The sequence below is a fragment of the Macrobrachium rosenbergii genome, chromosome 10 (assembly GCF_040412425.1).
Source record: "Macrobrachium rosenbergii isolate ZJJX-2024 chromosome 10, ASM4041242v1, whole genome shotgun sequence".
Taxonomy (NCBI): Eukaryota; Metazoa; Arthropoda; class Malacostraca; order Decapoda; family Palaemonidae; genus Macrobrachium; species Macrobrachium rosenbergii.
The window spans coordinates 25,415,053-25,433,853 of record NC_089750.1 but is presented as its reverse complement, the minus strand read 5'-3'; positions in this window follow the sequence as shown (position 1 = coordinate 25,433,853).

Below are 18,801 nucleotides of genomic sequence, written 5' to 3'. Positions count from 1 at the left end.
TAATATTACCCGCCTGTTCCTATACTAGGTAACAGTTTACAGTATAAAGAAAGTGTTGCTTACACCTGCCTTACAATTCTCGACACAACAGCTGTGTTCTGTTGTTTGAGACTTGTGAGCTTACTGACTTGAATATGAGTAACATTTGTGACTAGATTCGATTAAATTTGGAATGAAAGAAAAAAGCAACATATCTCTTGCAGTTTTTGCAAGTGAGTGCTGTTAAACATAACCCTTTTTAAAGCTCTTCTTGATTATGCTACATTAGCATAGTGAGTGGTGTTTCCATATTTGGGAGGATCTTTCTTGTTCTTATTTAAAAAACCGAATTGAATCCTCCCTGTCCGCATAAGTAACCTGGCTCTTCCAAACATGACATATTTCTTTGATACCTACAGGTCTCACCACTGATTTTTTGGAAGTGCACCATGTGATATTTTCCCATAAGCATGTTGAGCCATTCAGGTACTGTTGTTTGTGTTGTTTTCCTCGTTCTTTGCAGGATTTGCTGCTTTCACAGAAGTATCGTTCCTCACAGTCTAGACACGCTGCCATGTATACGCCCCCTCTTACCTCTCCCCCCCGCCTATACCGACTTTTTGTTCCGAACCATTTCATTCCTAATCGTGTTTTTGTAACTGCCTATCAATCAGGCACTTACAATCAGTTGTCGGCGGTTGCCAAGCACTGCTGGGAAAAAGATCACAGAATAGACTAGGTGGATATGAACTTTCTATACAAGAACACAAATAAAACGGCCAGACTGATTGCAGAAAATGCCTTCAAAACACGTACCAACACTGGAAGCGGTTTTGAGGACAGCTTATTTAGAAAAATCATATACACAACAAAAGACAAGAGGACATGCAAAAACATGAGAGACCACATGGGCAATGCACACCTGAAAGAAGCTGAAGGCAGAGAAAGGACAAGGTCACGAGGGCGGGGCTACACAGGTGGAGGATAATTAAAGGGTTTAAGAAAGCCAGCATATGAAACTGGAACAACAAGGGCTTTAATTCCCTCCCTCATACGCATATAAATACAGCTTGACCATGTCCGGCCTTCTACGGATACCAGACGATGAGGACTGTTAGTCCTAGAAAGCCTGTAACTTTCCCTGAATAAATATTTCTGCTAGATACCATCAGTTTAAATGAGATCCTGTTATTAATATATATATATATATATATATATATATATATATATATATATATATATATATATATATATATATATATATATATATATATATATATATATATATATATATAAATTATATATACATATATATATGTGTGTATATATATATACACACGTACGCACACATACACACATATATACATACATATATTTATATATGTATACACACACACACACACACACACACACACACATATATATATATATATATATATATATATACATATATATATATATATATATATATATATATATATATATATATATATATATATATATATATATAATATGCAATAGAATCCATAGTGGCTCTATTGGTAAAATACTTTAAAGGATAGCCAGTTACTTATAGCATGCAGGTGTTAACTAATTTGAATGACTCTTGCCTCTGCCGTTAAGGGTTAAACGCAAGGACACAATATATTGAAAGCCTTAACTCAGTACATCATCCCAGTGTTAATGATTTGTGGTGCTTGTCTTGAGAAAGGACGCAATTTTCAATTGTGGATCTAGCCTTTATCTAACGTGGTGTCACCTACCTGTAGCAGGTGATCATATCCTGATCTCGAGGCACTAATCCATGTACTACCACCTGGACCTGGTGCCCACTAAAGGGCAAAAACATAACTCACTGAAGGTATATACACACCCCATTTGCCCTATGAGTGGAGATTTGTAGAAGAGAAAGCACAGGAACGACATGAGTGGTGGAATAGTACAGAGGCCTTTGTGGCATATACGGCGTCAGTGGCGGCGACTGTAATATATATATATATATATATATATATATATATATATATATATATATATATATATATATATATATATATATATATATATATATATATATATATATATATATGACTTTTTATCACATCACCGTGATTCATATACAGTCAGTAAGCTACAAACGTCCTTTAATATCCAAATAAATCTACTCGAAATAATACATTTTCATATATGGGGACGACGAACTTATTATCAACTAAAAAATTCCCTTTCGGTAACATATATGAAAATATATTTATATATGTATACACACACACACACACACACACATATATATTATATATATATATATATATATATATATATATATATATATATATATATATATATATATATATATATATATATATATATATATATATATATATATATATATATATGCAATAGAATCCATAGTGGCTCTATTGGTAAAATACTTTAAAGATAGCCAGTTACTTATAGCATGCAGGTGTTAACTAATTTGAATGACTCTTGCCTCTGCCGTTAAATAATTAAAACGCAAGGACACAATATATTGAAAGCCTTAACTCAGTACATCATCCCAGTGTTAATGATTTGTGGTGCTTGTCTTGAGAAAGGACGCAATTTTCAATTGTGGATCTAGCCTTATCTAACGTGGTGTCACCTACCTGTAGCAGGTGATCATATCCTGATCTCGAGGCACTAATCCATGTACTACCACCTGACCTGGTGCCCACTAAAGGGCAAAAACGTAATTCACTGAAGGTATATACACACCCCATTTGCCCTATGAGTGGAGATTTGTAGAAGAGAAAGCACAGGAACGACATGAGTGGTGGAATAGTCCAGAGGCCTTTGTGGCATATACGTGGCGGCGACTGAATATATATATATATATATATATATATATATATATATATATATATATATATATATATCGACTTTTTATCACATCACCGTGATTCATATATCAACTAAAAATTCAATTGTTTACTCGAAATAATATATTTTCATATAATTTTAAGGGGGATTTTAGTTGATAAAAGTTCGTCGTCCCGAGCCCACGGGACGACGAACTTATTATCAACTAAAAATTCCCTTCGGTAACATATATGAAAATATATTATTTCCGAGGCAGAGCGAATTGATATTAAAGGACGTTTGTAGCTTACTGAATATATATATATATATATATATATATATATATATATATATATATATATATATATATATATATATATATATATATATATATATATATATATATATATATTACATTGCCGCCACTAACGCCGTATGCCACAAAGGCCTCTGTTCTATTCCACCACCTTGAGTTTACATAATTTTCCATCTCATGAAGAAGGCCCTAAGCCACAGATTTTCCCTTGATAATGTAAGGAACTCCCTGCGTTCATCCGTTGCTGCCCAGAATCAAGTAAGTACCCCTTGGACATTCGTAGCAACTGGCGTACCTTGCCGAGTACGCAATTGCTTTGCAATTATCAGCGGAATGGCAACTGCTAGCTGGTTTGCATAATTAGAGACGACCCTGGTATCATAACCCGTCCATTTTATGCACATGAGAAGAGCCAGTTCCATAGCATAAATACGTGTCGAAATATTTTGTTTAGGTTTGTATTAGGTGCAAAAAGTGACTGCAATCAGTGTTAGGTAATTGATAGACCACGTGCATACCAAATTAGTTCATGAGAAGAGAGTGTAATAGCCATTCCACGAGATTCTTGTGCTATCGCATGTTAGCTGCATGTTTTAAGAATAGGAAGCTGGGGGTAACCGAGTCGAAGAGTTAAATAAAAGGAATAGAGCCCCTGTTCCTTAGTCCACGTGATTAGGACAATTTGAAAGTCCCGAATTCCCAGATAGGCACACTGTAGGCGACCACCAAGGCTTTGACTCCAGCTAATTTTGCATCGCTGGATTTATCTTCTCTCTCTCTCTCTCGCTTGATCAACAGGAAAAGCTAGGAAGTATTTGGGAATCTAAATTTCCGCTCTCAAGACGAGAGAATAGTAATTCCAACACGGAATATTCAATTCCAGGCCACGTGGGCCCATCCCTAACCATCTGCCATCTTTGATTTGTGAGTTCCATTAGAAATTCCATTGTTATAAAAACCGCACGCACAGCACTCATATATAAATCCCTTTCTTTCGCTCGCTAAATTTTATCCATACGTCCGTGCACCTCGCATTTTTTAAAGCAGACCTTTAATTCTTTAACTGAGTAGGATATTCCTCAGTGAGCTCGTAGTATCCCTGTAAATTTATTAACTGACGAATATATCCGTGAGAATTTCCTCTTTCATTCATTACTGCGGGAGCCTCCGAGCGTGGGAAAAAGGGTAGGCTCAGGCAAAAAACCAGACACAGTCAAGAGACACGCCGCCACCCGCCTGACTCATCCATTGATGGCAGATGTCACGAGATCAGAAGTAAGTATACCTTAGTTTTACCAGACCACTGAGCTGATTAACAGCTCTCCTAGGGCTGGCCCGAAGGATTAGACTTATTTTACGTGGCTAAGAACCAACTGGTTACTTAGCAACGGGACCTACAGCTTATTGTGGAATCCGAACCACATTATAGCGAGAAATGAATTTCTATCACCAGAAATAAATTCCTCTAAATCTTCATCAGCCGGCCGGGGGAATTGAACTCCGGCCCATCGAGTGACAGTCTGAAGCTCAACCGCCTCAGCCAACGAAGGGCTAAACGAGATCAGAAGTAAACATTAGAGTACTATTATTTGTCACGTGCGAGCTAAGGTTTGTTTTGATAACGGAGATTAACAATTTCTTTTCTTCCCCAAGCATAACCTTTCGGCAGTCCGGACTGCCCCGTGCATGTGATAAGATTAAACATTTTGTCTTACCCTCGTGCGTTGGAGATTTTTAACATTCGATAGGATTGATGTACCGTTTTCATTACGCCACATTTAAAGTCGATTGATGTACTGTTTTCATTATGCCACATTTAAATTTTTTGACAGCGCAAGGAAAATTTCCTTTACACACCATACGTGTATAACCCCATATGCTTTTTTTTTTATTAGTTCTGCAGCGTCTCTCTGCAAAATAAAATATACATAAAGGCTTACGTTAGCTTGGGCTAAATTTTCGTTCATTAAGAACCCCTGAGTCTTTTCAGACAAATTGAGTCTTTCAGAAGTTGAATCTTATTCAGACATATTAATTTCGTTCATTCTGAACACCTGAGTCTTTTCAGACACCCTGAAATTTGTCTTATTCAGGCATAAGCTTGTGATGGGCAATTAACTTACTTTAAAAGCAGGAAATATGAACAAGTAATAAATGATATAGATATTGACGGAGAGGAAATGAAGTTCAATAATTTTTGTTCATTCTGAACAAATGAATCTTTGCAGACACCCTGAAATTTGTCTTATTCTGACATAATAATTTTCATTCAATCTGAACAACTGAGTCTTTTCAGACACCCTGAAGTTTGTCTTATTCAGACATACTAATTTTCGTTCATTCCGAACAACTGAGTCTTTCAGACACCCTGAAATTTGTCTTGTTCAGACATGTTAATTTTTGTTCATTCTGAACAACTGAGTCTTTTCAGACACCCTGAAGTTTGTCTTGTTCACACATTAATTTTTGTTCACTCCGAACAACGGAGTCTTTTCAGACACCCTGAAGTTTGTCTTATTCAGACATAGTAATTTTGTTAATTCTGAACCACTGAGTCTTTCAGACACCTTGAAATTTGTCTTATTCTGATACTGTATACTAATTTGCGTTCATTCTGAACAACTGAGTCTTCCCAGACACCCTGAAGTTTGTCTTATTTAGACATGCTAATTTTCATTCATTACGAACGACTGAGTCTTTCCAGACACCCTAAGTTTGTCTTATTTAGACATGCTAATTTTCATTCATTACGAACGACTGAGTCTTTCCAGACACCCTGAAGTTCAAGTCTTTTCAGACAACTTGAGTCTATTCAGACCCCTGAATCTGTTCATTTCGAACAATATTGAGTCTCGTCAGACATATTGAACCTGTTCACTTGAACACCCTATGTTTTTCCAGACATATTGATTTTCTAACGGGTCACGCCCATATAAGCATCATCTCAAGATGTCTGCAGCCCAGCAAAATGAGGACTTCAAGTTCTACATGTCCGCTGGAAAGGACATGGGACTATCAGGACAAGCCCTGAGGGATTGGGTCCAAGAGAGGGTAGACAATGCCAAGGCGGAAAGAGAGGCAGAAAGACAGGAGAAGGAGAAAGAAAGAATAGCCCAAGAGAAACGAGAAGAGGCAGAAAGACAGGAGAAGGAGAAGGAAAGAATAGCCCAGGAGAAATGAGAAGAGGCAGAAAGACAGGAGAGGGAGAAAGAAAGAGCTCATCGGTTTGCAATGGCAGCTCATGACATGCACAACACACCAACACCATCTCCTCATTCAACACTCAGCAGTGTAGGCACCCTCATAAGAAAATGGGGTGAAGCCGAGCCTGAAGCCTGGCTCAGCCATATTGAAAAGGTTCTGATGACCTATAAACCCTCTACTGAAGAAGTGTCTCCGATCCTGGGAAAGCACCTTCAAGGGAAGGGTACCATTGCATTCAATGCTCTCCCCCCTGAAGATCAAAGAAATCTTGTCCTTGTCCGCCAAGCCATTATAAAAGCTTTTGAAATAACTCCCGACCACAAGAGGAAAAGGTGGAAAAATATGCCCAAGGAATCAATCCAAACCTGGCCCGAGTGGATCTTCAAAAAGACTCAGACCCTAAATTGATGGCTAGAATGTCTGAAAGCCACTAGTGTGGAGGATGTCCTCGAACTCTTCTAGCTCGAGGACTTCTTATTTTATGCTCCCCCAGCTCTTGTCACTCATCTATGTGATAAGGCGTCTACGACAGTGATCGAGTGCTGCCGTTGGGCTGATATATGGGATACGCATCATCCCCATCTTAGTTCCCATGGATGAAAATTATCTCTCTCCTCCCTGCCTCAACTAACTCCCAGCAACCTCACAAGAATGGATACCCCCATAAGAAACCCATGTGTGGGTATTGTAATAGAACAGGGCACCCCACTGAACAGTGCCGCTTGAAGGCTGAGAATCAGCCAGAAGACCCCTCTATGTCCTCAAATGGGACAACACCCCAACAAACCACACCTGGGTTGTGAACGAAGGGTAAAGGGCCTGTTCCCTCCAATGGAACAGTGACAGATAAAGATTATAGCCGGACTCATTGCCCCGCTTGCAAAGCCTATGGGCACTGGGCACTCCACCCATTGAGCAAAATGCCCTACTAATAATAAGTCAAGTACGCCCGCCCTTGCCTTGGCAGTCACCGACCCAACATCTTTAGGTCCTCCAGCCCAGGGTCCCATTTATGTGGCACTTCCCCAAGGTAGGTGCCCCTCTAGCCAGGTCAAGACATTTGATGATTCTGGCACACAAATGTCCTTCATAAGGGAAGACAAAGGTCCCCGTGGAGCTACCATTAACAGACGTAAACTAGTCACGATTGAAGGTATCAATCACTTTAAGATGATACTTCCTACTGTCAAGCTGAAGGTCATGAGACCTCACAGATCTGAAATCTCTGACCTCGCAGTAGCTAGACCCATTCTTGGAGGTTATGACATCCTCCTGGGGCAGAACTTCCAGTCCCCATTTAAGTTACAGCAATTCATGGGTCCAAATCCCGCAAAACATTCATCAGGCATGAGTAAGCCTCAAATGCCTGCATTCGTTCCACTGTCAGTGCCACCTGTGTGTGGTGTGCAGTGGCCCCTTCCATCAAGATTGATTCCAGATCCCATTCTGGCTCCCGGCCCTGGCCCAGTGCCAGTGCCAGGGCCTCAAATAAATTCCCCTCCAAGAGATCCCACGCTTGATTCACAATCTCTGCCAGTGTCACTTGAGTGCACTGAGCAGCGCCAAGCTCCGTCCGTCCCGAACGATGAGCAAATTCCAAATAAAATATTAGTGACTGACCCTGCCTTCTGCCAGCGCCAGAGCACACCCCCAATCTCCATTCCAGAGATCCCAGTCCAGGTCCCCTCTCTTCTCCCAGCCTGGCTCCGCTACCAGTGCCAATAAGAGAAACAGATCCCTCCGACCACAGCGGAAGCTCGTCGAAAGGTGTGGCCTCGCACTCGCAACCCATGCCTGAGCTGGTCAATCTTACCTGCAAGCCTCTCACACCCCCCAAGACCACTTCCTCTCTGTCTCAGTCCGCTGCAGACACAACAGTGAGTAAGGATTTTGCCATGTGTCAATTGGCCAATGAACTCAAGGGACTACGATGGATCATGGTAGAGGTTGTAAAAAGGGCCCCTGTGTCAGCCATCAAAGAAGCCAACACAGGTAGCACTCAAATACCCTCCTTGGGCTCGGTTCCACCAATTCCTTGACCGAGACAAACCATCAAAGTACGAGAGGTTCATGGAGGAAATGCCACAGGCATGGATAATTCCAGGTAGCTTAAAGAGAGGCCCCAAGCTCTCCTGGCACCTGTGCCAAAATGGCACAGTGCCATCCCTTTATCCTACGAAGATTTTGGCACCTCTATGCAGAAGAGGATGTCAGGAACCTTCACCTATTTATTTCCCTTATAACTCTGTCCTTTATTCTTACCTTTTACATTTCCCTTCCTTACTTTGATTATTACGCACATTTATTTTATGCCTTATCAAGGCCCCATTTTACTTTAATCCCCTCTGCCAGTGCAGAGTGCCACTGACAGATATGCCAACTGTATAAGTCCTATGACTTCCCTTTCATGCCTACCACAGCATGATCCATTTAAAATACGATATGCCACCACCATTAGTTATTATTATATGAGTGCCAACTTGGCACAGTATCATTATCGCAATGTTGGCAAATGGTCTTGCTGGAGGAGTGGCGCCCTCTAGCTATCTTTGTGACCTTCTTGGGTTAAAGAATGAAGCTAGCTGTTTTCCATAGGCTAAGGAATGTAATTTCAGCATATTTAATCATCATCTTTTATTAACAATCATTGATTACTCTAGATCTGTCACATATTCTCTTTGTGAATCTCTGTTATAAATCTTGAGTCTCAGACTCGTAACTTTGTGTTTATAGTGTTCGAATGGCACAGAGCCACTGCTCAAGTATGAGTATTGTGGAAACACCTAACCAAGCCCACATTTACCTTACTGTAATGCCTCTTCAAGGAAGACTAACTACATGGGTGCAAAATTTGTAATTGATTATTATTAAGAGTGCATGAAGTATCTCTAGAATTAACCTAGTATCAATTCACTGTTTCAACTATACCATTACTTTGTGAAAATATTCTGATTAACGCTGCCTTGATGTAATAGGAATTTAATGTTAAGGATATGTCATTTCTAGCAGCAAGTATTTATTCTGCATTAATGTAAATGTCAGTGTTATTTTGCCTCTCTAAATTAACTGCTACACAGAAGTTTAAGTTAAATTATAAGGCACCAAAGGGAAATGAGAGAGAAGTAAAGTAGTGTCCTTAAGTGAGTTTGCTTGCTGATAATCATTCTTACCCGATCTAGGGTGTGAATGCTAACTTGGTTGGGGAGGTGCAACGAAGGAAACTTCTTTCCAAGCAACCTCACCCATTTTCACATCCGTAACGTAGCAGAGAAAGAAATAAAATTCTTTTCAATTGTTTTAATTACTAGAACTGTGGGTTTCCACTCGCCCCTTCATAAACTCTCTCCCTCATTCCCAAAAATGGTTAAGCCTAACCCTTCTCTCTGTTCAAATGACTGCCTAAGGCCTTGTTTCCAGGTGACTGTCATACCTTCTTGGCATCAAACAGTGGGCAAGGGAGGAGCCAACAAAAAAGAGAAAGTCGGCGCTGCCCTACATATTAAAAACCCTCCAAAGATTTAACTGATGCTATGTGGTCTATATAGAAAACATGACAAAGACCGACCTTTGCGCCACCTAATTGGACGTGAAGGGGTAATCTCTGAGGTTATTTGTAAACGATGCATCGGAAATCAAAAGAGAGAAGAGTGCAGAATGCCACTGAGGACAGATGTCCTTACCCTTGCTTGACCCTCAAACCTTCCATGTGTTCGACCACGAGGTTCAAACCAGTATACTTTTGTAGTGGCATTTCCTTTGATTCCCTCCTTCATCACCAGCACCCTATCGAATGAGGACACCGTCATCTTGACAAAGGTAATATACCAGAATAAGGTTTCTTAGTCAGCCATGATTCCTGTTATTTCTCTGTCTGATTTTCATTTATTTTCCATTGTGGAGTCACCTTCAGTAATTTGTGTTGGAGCATCCAGTATTAACGTAATTATGCATTTAGTGTTGAACTGAGTTATTTGGCACCATCTGCACATTCCCTCAGTTCCCTCTGGGCGTCTTATTATTCATTAAAGTAACCGTCTTGCATATTCTGCAGATATGCCTCGACTGTGGAATCACTCAGCTCTATCCCATGTGCAGTGCCCCTTCTAACCCCCTCTGCGATGTTCCTGTTATGAAGACATCTTCAGCATAGAATATTTATCATGTGTAGGATTCATTCATTTAGCAGGCCCTTATTATTACCTCCCCAGTAATTTGTCATTCTTGTTATGTAAATATAACTAGTTAAGCGAACCCTTGAGTTTACATAATTTTCCCTCACATGAAGACGGCCCTAAGCCACAGATTTTCCCTTGCTTTGTCTCCGAAGTTGCCCTAATATTGAGTCAGATGTGTAATAAATACAGTAGATTCCTTGATAATGTAAGGAACTCCCTGTGTTCGTCCGTTGCCGCCCAGAATCAAGTAAGTACCCTCGGACATTCGTGGAACGATATATATATATATATATATATATATATATATATATATATATATATATATATATATATATATATATATATATATATATATATATGTATATATATATATATATATATATATATATATATATATATATATATATATATATATATATATATATATATATATATATATACACACATACATGATGTTGTCTTGTAACATGTATATCCTCCCACAGTTTTGACATATTTACTCATCTATTTATCATGTGTTATGTGTAATAGTAGTAATTATTGAAATATTGTATGTAGTGTACTGTCAGATCTCAAAAGAGTTAGTGATTTAGATAACTTAACAGCATTAATATCTTTCTGATAATAGTGTAGTAGCAGGAGAGAGAGAGATTCGAGTTTTAGACCAGATGTGTCATCTGTCACCAGTTCAGGTAAGAGAGCGTGTTGTTTTGGGTTAAATGATGACAGGTCAGGAATAACAATTGCTGATCTATTTTGAAGTTTTTCATTTTATTTTTAAAACATGCCAATCATAATTAGCCAGTAGAAATCTGTTTGATCATGTTAAGATTTCTGTAAAAGCTTTGCCTCATATGAGAAGAAGACAAGTGATTTCGAAATGTTATGTGCATGGCTCTAATCACGCATGCCCTTTTGAGAGATATGGACAAGTATTGCACTGAGGCACATGGCAGTTGCATCATGTTTAAGATTGCATTGCTCTGATCATGTATTGTCCCTGTTGTGTTCAAAAAGTTTTCCTTTGTATCTCGTTCCAAAAATGTCTTAATGATGTCATTGAGTGTTTCATGTGCTACTGGAATCCTCAGATTTTTTCATTCTTATTTGAGAGACTGATCAGTTTGTTCACTCTCTCTTTCTTCAAAAGAGAGTAATTTTAACGTAATATATTTGTGGTCACTGGTATTAAGTATAGCTTTTCAGATCTGAATTTAGTAAAATTGTTGAATAGTAATGGCGCCAGACAAAAAAGTGTTTTGTAAATTGAAAGCAGCTGCATGTCCTGTGGTTTTACAAAGGTTTTCACAAGCTTGTGTAAGGTAAAATGAATTTTACTTACTATTACCATGGTATAATAAGGAATATTGAGAGAATTTTTGCCTTAGTGAAATTATTATTTGTAACTCTTTTGTGTATTTTTTGTTCTTGTTTTTGCAATTTCTTGATTTTTTATGTTGGTGATTTAACATTTATTTACTTAGCATTTTAAATAATTCTTGATAATTTAACATTGCATACTTGATTTAATTTTAATTTATTAAGATTTTCTTTTCAAATCTTGAATAATTCTTGATAGTTTAAATTTTACTTGACTAATTTAATTTCTTGATAAATTAAAGTTTTTGTGATTTAGTTTTGTTTAATAATTTAAAAATTAATAAATTTTTGCATTGTTTTCAAGTAATACTAAATTTTTCAGATTGTGAACTCTAATTTTTTAAATTTTGAGTTTAAAAATAAATTTTTGTATTTAAGATTTTTAAAAATTGTTTCATTTATTAACCACAAGTGAATAGGATTAATTGGTGAATAAGGCCACATGTTTTGTTCCTTTAGTTTTGCTGAAGTGAATTAAGACCAGGGAAACAATTGCAGTTGTTTGATGGAGTGTTGCCCTTTTACTCTAGTATATTTCTTGTTTAATTGTTGATACCCCACACTAGTCTTGATAAACTTAGTTTGATTTTTCATGAGATTAATGAACTTTTTAAGGGATCACTGTTACTTTTAGAGTACTCAGTTGTAATTCTTATTGTTATGAGAGTTCAGGTATCTGGCTGAAGTGAGCTACATTTTTAAAATCTGATTAGTTGTGTAATAACCAGGTACTTGGTACACTTAGTGACAACGTGTATATATATGTATATATACATATATATGTATAATATATAAATATATATATATATATATATATATATATATATATATATATATATATATATTATATATATATTATATATATATATATATATATATATATATATATATATATATATATATATATATATATATATATATATATATATATATATATATATATATCTGTACATATAACAGGGCGCAGCATAAGTAACGCCCTTTGTTTAAGTGGAACAAAATTAAAGCCTTTTTGATTATCCTTTATTTTTTCGAACATGAATGTATTGCCACAGGTTAATAGACTAATATAATATATTAACAAAATTAATATAATGCTTATTCGGTTTAATAATGTTCAATACAAATGAAATCAAACCAAATTTAAGAAGAAAATAAAAGTTACAAAAGATATAAAGTTTTAGAATTTAGTCATTTATTTGAGATGTTCAAAATGTTCCCCTTCATGTTCCATACAATTCTGAACTCTACCAGCAACACTTTTACAAACTTTTTGACACATTTCAATGGTAATTTCATGAAATTTATCTGAAATTGCATTCTTTAATTCTGGAATTGTTTTCGGCTTAAGATTGTAAACCTGATCTTTCAATACACCCCACAAAAAAAAGTCCGGTGGTGTTAGGTCTGGTGAACGTGATGGCCATTCAATTGGTCCTCTTCGTCCTGTCCAGCTACCTTCAAAATTTTCATTTAACCATTCCCTAACTCTTATCCCATAATGGGGAGGTGCTCCATCCTGTTGAAAATAAATATAATTTTGATTTTCAACTCTTGGCCAAAATTCCGTTTGTAGCATATGGAAATAATTATCTTGATTCACAGTACTTTCAAAGAATATCGGCCCTATTAATCCCATTCAAGAAATGGCGGCCCAAACTGTTACTCCTGGTAAATTAATATCCTTTTCCAAGATGACATGAGGATTATCATTGCTCCAATACACACAATTATGGCGATTGATATGTCCATTTAACTTAAAGGTTGCTTCATCTGACCACCATATCTTGTCAAGGAAGGTTACATCTTCATTAACTTTAGTCATAAAGATTCCACAAAATTGCAATCGTCTATCTTGATCTCCATCATGCAAACTTTGAAGCACACGTGGAATATAAGGTCTCATCTTTAGCTTCTTCAACATTCTGCGAACACTCCTATCACTTATTGCTAACTCTGCAGAAAGACGCCTACTGGATTTTTGAGGAGAACGCAGCAACGATTCTTATAGTTCACTGGACTTTTCTAAGCTTGTTGCAACAACTGGCCTACCTGCTCTTTGAGCATCACTTCCACTTCCTGTGGATTCAAATTTTCTAATCAAGCTTGTGATATTTCGGCTTTGCACACCTTGGGATGTTAAATTCAGCTGATAACAATCTTGCGGTTTCAGCACCATTTTTATTGTTTTGATAGTAGATAGTACAATTGAATTGCTTTTACTCTCTGTTCCTTTGTTAATCTCATGGTTGTATAAAATATCTGAAAAAATTAAGATTTAGCAAATTAATTAAAGAAAATAATGAAGAAAATATACACTATAAGATATAAAATTAAAAAGGGCGTTACTTATGTATATATAAGTTCGATGAAATTGTGGTTATCACACACACACACACACACACACACACACATATATATATATATATATATATATATATATATATATATATATATATATATATATATATATATAATGTATCGAGAGAATAGAGAAAAACGTATTTTTTCGAAGTGGAAATATCCTATTTCCATTTTGGGTCAGTACAAAAGGACCATAAACTCATAAATCTCCCAGCCTGTCACAACAAGTCGCCAACCATATCTTCAAGAACACACCAGCACTAACGAGGCGCTAAGAGAAATTGCATCTGGCTGTGCCTTCGAAATCCATGAGGGTCCTGCGAAGGTTAGTAGAGTGGGAAAACACCCTCACCCCCCTTGACTTCGAAGGAGAGCCCAAGGAAATAAGCCACGCCCACAGGTCAAGCCTAGATGTTTTGGCCAATCAAATGCCATCAGTGCCAGAGACCTAGAGACGTCCTACAAGGAGCAAATACTCAATAATCAACAGGAATTCCTTAAAACACACCTCCAAAAGTTGGAATGAAGCAAGTGGAAGAGGTGCCTCAGGAAAGCAGTACCTGCCCAGAATATGACGTCATGGTTGACACAAGGGAAAATGGGAGATATAAGGACAGGCAGACAGGAAAGAATCAGAGAGAGAGAAAGGTCAGACAGAGTCGAAAGAGAGAGTCGAAAGGGGGAAAAGAGCAGTCTAAGAAGAGTGGGAAGATAGAGAGAGAGAACTATTCCAAAGTGAGGGGAAGCAGAAAAGACAGAAAGAGAAGAAAGTGTGTTAGTGCAAAGATTGACTCTCAGAATCTTAGTACCCTTAATCTAATTCGTTTAGTCTCTCGAAACCATTATTTTAAAGTCTCGAAACCATTATTTTAAATTCTCAAACCATTATTTTAAAGTCTCGAACCATTAAGAAACAGTTAAGAAACTATAGGTGGAACTGTAAGACAAGAAGTGCAAATAAAGAAGAAATGGGAACAATTAATCATTTTCCCTTTAACCTCAGTAATTTATAATTTAATAACTGTTTTTAAAGAACCACTTGTTCCTGCTACAAATAACTTCCACGCCGCAACCCCGGGTGCGCTACCTTAGAGTTGGGCCCTTTGAAGGAAAGAAACGGGGTCCGACAACAATATATATATATATATATATATATATATATATATATATATATATATATATATATATATATATATATATATATATATATATATATATATATATATATACATATATATATATATATATATATATATATATATATATTCGAGACTGAATAGTTGCAACCAGTTGCAGTAAGATACGTTCTACCGCCGAAGAATTATCATTCCCCGAGCAGTTGTTTCTTTATAATACAAAAAAAAAACTACTGTGTATGTGTGTGTGAGAGAGAGAGAGAGAGAGAGAGAGAGAGAGAGAGAGAGAGAGAGAGAGAGAGAGAGAGAGAGAGAGAGAGAGAATTTTATCAACAACCTGAAAATGGCCCTGCATACCTTATTTACAAATTCTAATTTCCACGTATTTGTTTGTCTTATTCTTAGCCAAATGAAACTAAGAATCCACAAAGGGCCGTTTCAATTTTGAGCGAAGAAGAAGAAGAAGAAAAAGTAGATGACGAAGAGAGAGAGAGAGAGAGAGAGAGATTACGCTCGCACGTTATCCTAAACAACTGACGTTACGACCGATTTTTTTAGCGCAAATTCAAAACAATGAAAATAGTTTGTATTTTAGCTTATCGTGCTTATTTGTATACATAAAACGTTGGATATCTGTTGTACATGGTTTAATTCATAATTTGTTACATCTGACAGCTGAGCTGGGATTAATTTCATATATATATTAACACCACTGGACCCTTATTTTATTTTCAGAAAAGATGTGCTTGCTAAGTCTACCTTGCCAGTGCACATGTGTACGAGTCTATCCTGCTCTATGAAAGAACAACAGAGAGAGAGAGAGAGAGAGAGAGAGAGAGAGAGAGAGAGAGAGAGAGAGAGAGAGAGAGAGAGATCACAAACTAATTATTTGACCAGATAAGATGCACACCCAAGTGCACACATGAACACCTGTGTAAGCACACACGAACGAAGGCACACACCATTACCACCCGGAAATTTTGCATACCAGCTTTCACTTGTATTCCCAATAGGAGAGAGCCTAAAAGAGAGAGAGAGAGAGAGAGAGAGAGAGAGAGAGAGAGAGAGAGAGAGAGAGAGAGAGATTCTGGAACATGTTCCATGAATATGCAGTTACGTCTGATCTGAGCCTCACCACAGCAAAATAATTTGGTTTTTTAAGAACACAGCATGGTAGTCATTTTCTAAATTTCCCTTCAGAATAATTTGAATATAATTCAGATGTAACTGTTACACTTCTGCAAGTATCGAATTAACTTTAACTGGAAGCAAGGGAAGATGCCGTAAGTGATTAGACTAGAGTACCTATTCACAGATAAAGTAATGTTAAGGCAAAGACAGGAGCCACCAAAAAACCTCGGACGAGTCTGTGCTTGATAATAGACACCTTAGCCTAGGGACAGTTAAAGGTCTTTAACTAAGTAGAAACATACCAAGGAATCAAATTTATAGTCCTCACTGGCTAGCGAACTGTCACAGAAACAAAACGACACTCATAACAATCTACAATAATAAAATCTGAGAGGATCTGACCATGTTTGTCCTCCCCTGGGTGACAGTAGGGGAGACACAGCCACCCACCCTCTGCAAACCTGTTTGTCCGCCCCAGGTGAGGGGGTAGGTAGGGGAACAGGAGGGTAGGGGAGATATCCAACCTCCTCCTGCAAACCTGTTCGTCCACCTGGGTGGGGCCAGGGGTAGGTAGGGGATTGGGAGGGTAGAGGAGACAGCAGTGTGCACCAACAAGCTCATGAATAAACAGTTCTTGAGGCTGTATATCTTCTTCGTTTAACGTGCTTTTATCCCATTTTTCATACGGGGTAAGCACAATGCCTTCTTTTGAGGGACTTTGATTTGGCGTTGGGGTAGGCCGCAACCTCGATCGGCTGCCCTGCCTGACATCGCTTAGACCCTGGTAGCACGTGTATGTATTGTGCCAAATCCCCAGCTCCCTTTCTCCCAGCAGCGAAGAGACGTGAGCGGTTTTGCCCGACAGTTCGAGACGTGTAAGGCGTCTGTTATGTTTTTAGAAGATGTTGGAGTGGCTTTGTTTGTGTGTGTATTAGTCTGTAACACCCATTTGCTTTCAGCAAACCTATCCGTTGATTACATACATAATCCCGGGGTGTCTACACGGATAGCAAAGTGTCCGCCCTCTGACCAGCCGGCTGCGGATTTGAACCCGCGACACAGACTTCTTATGAAGTCCGAGTCAGCTGCTCTACCGACCAAGCCATCAAGGCTCCCTTCTTGAGGCTTTATATAGCTTTTAAAAATCTAACACAGGAATTTATGTATGGAAACCAGTTCCAATCAAGTACTGAATAAATTGGGAATACTCTAAATTTGCTGAATGGCAGCTCAGCAATGGCATTCTTCCTCTACTTCCCAGTCAGACAGGGCAATGTGTGACATCACTCAACATTGAGGAGGCGTTAAGGGCTCAAGGTGAAGTCTGTATGTGTAACAAGCTAGTCTATTGCTTGTTTAACTTTCAACAAGTGTTTTCTCTTTCCTTTTGGAAGTGGATCTTGACGCAGGTGAGGTGCGAGCGAAGTGGCTGGTACCTGTGGGCAGTTACTGACTTGACGTCTCAAGAGCTTGGCCATCTTTGCTTTTTTTTTTGGCTTTACACTGGAGTTTTGATAATTACGACGTTAAAGGTGATCGTCTTCGATGCAGTGTGGTATGGCCGTGACCTTGAAATGGTTTAAGGGAGACGTAGACACAAGGTTATAAGAAGAGCTGGGCTTATGGACATTTCATGAAGCACAGGTAACGTTTTACGCTTTTATAATCGAAGAAGAAAGTGAGAGACGAGTATGAAGATTGTTGTGATGGCTGATTACCGTTGGTACGTAGGTTTGTGCACATCTATGTGGTTTTCTGTATGTGCTGCTGTATGATATGCTGTAACTGCCCCCACCAAGAGTGGTATACTGACTGTCATTTGCTTTACAAATGTTTAGAGAGCTCTCAGGAGGAGAAAGGACCACTTTTCATACAATGGGCGATACTGCAAGTTGTTTTTGAAGATTCTTGAATCGATCCGAAGTTAAACATACTTTTCAAGACATAATTTCTCAGCAAGATACGTATCTGCATGGTTAGGATGTTGTCAAGAACCTAGAAGTTGCCAATGTCACTTTAATATATATATAACTTTAAGTATTCATGAACTCACTAACTAAGTATTAGTACTTAAATTGCTAATCTCATCAATATTTAATCAGAGTTTTTATCCATAAGCCTTTGTTGTGCTGTATTGTCCATGGATCATATAGTCTTGATATGTTTTGTATAAAGTACCTGGTTATGGGATAACAAGGTCCGTATCAGTATGTAAAGATTTAAACAGAAAAACTAGGTAGTAGGGATCATCAACCCCTTTCCTGGTAAGGGTTGTCAAGAC